The sequence below is a fragment of the Sinocyclocheilus grahami genome, unplaced genomic scaffold (assembly GCF_001515645.1).
Source record: "Sinocyclocheilus grahami isolate Dianchi unplaced genomic scaffold, SAMN03320097.WGS_v1.1 scaffold449.1, whole genome shotgun sequence".
NCBI classification, from domain to species: domain Eukaryota; kingdom Metazoa; phylum Chordata; class Actinopteri; order Cypriniformes; family Cyprinidae; genus Sinocyclocheilus; species Sinocyclocheilus grahami.
The window spans coordinates 729151-729568 of NW_015505628.1; the positions used below are offsets into that span (position 1 = coordinate 729151).

The 418-nt window shown below is 45.2% G+C and overlaps 1 protein-coding gene across 1 annotated transcript in view; it reads right to left on the minus strand.

Moving 5' to 3' along the window:
• Positions 1-418, minus strand: part of LOC107552404 (H(+)/Cl(-) exchange transporter 4) — a 33460-nt gene that overhangs the window by 27210 nt on the left and 5832 nt on the right. The gene's annotated exons all lie outside the window — the stretch shown is intronic.

The window sequence follows — 418 nt, forward strand, 5'->3', positions numbered from 1 at the left end:
TTCTTGCTGTATTTGGAGAAGAGGCTGCAGAACAGGTTTCCGCAGCAGCAGGCGACGTGCACGAGAGGCCCTTCCTTCCCCAGACTGAGGCCAGACGACACGGCCAGCACCAGCGTGACCGTCTTTATGAGCAGTGTCCACTTGCCCAGATACCCGCGGATGATGAACCCGCTCAGGATCGTCTTTATCTGGAACGACACACACTCAGTCCTCTCGGACAGTTATATTATATTATATGTGACCCTGGACCACAAAACCAGTCATAAGTCATTGACATTGAGATTTATACATCATCTAACAAATAAGCTTTCCATTGCTGTATGGTTTGTTAGGATAGGACAATATTTGGCTGAGATACAACTATTTGAAAATCTGGAATCTGAGGTTGCAAAAAAATCTAAATATTGAGAAAATCACC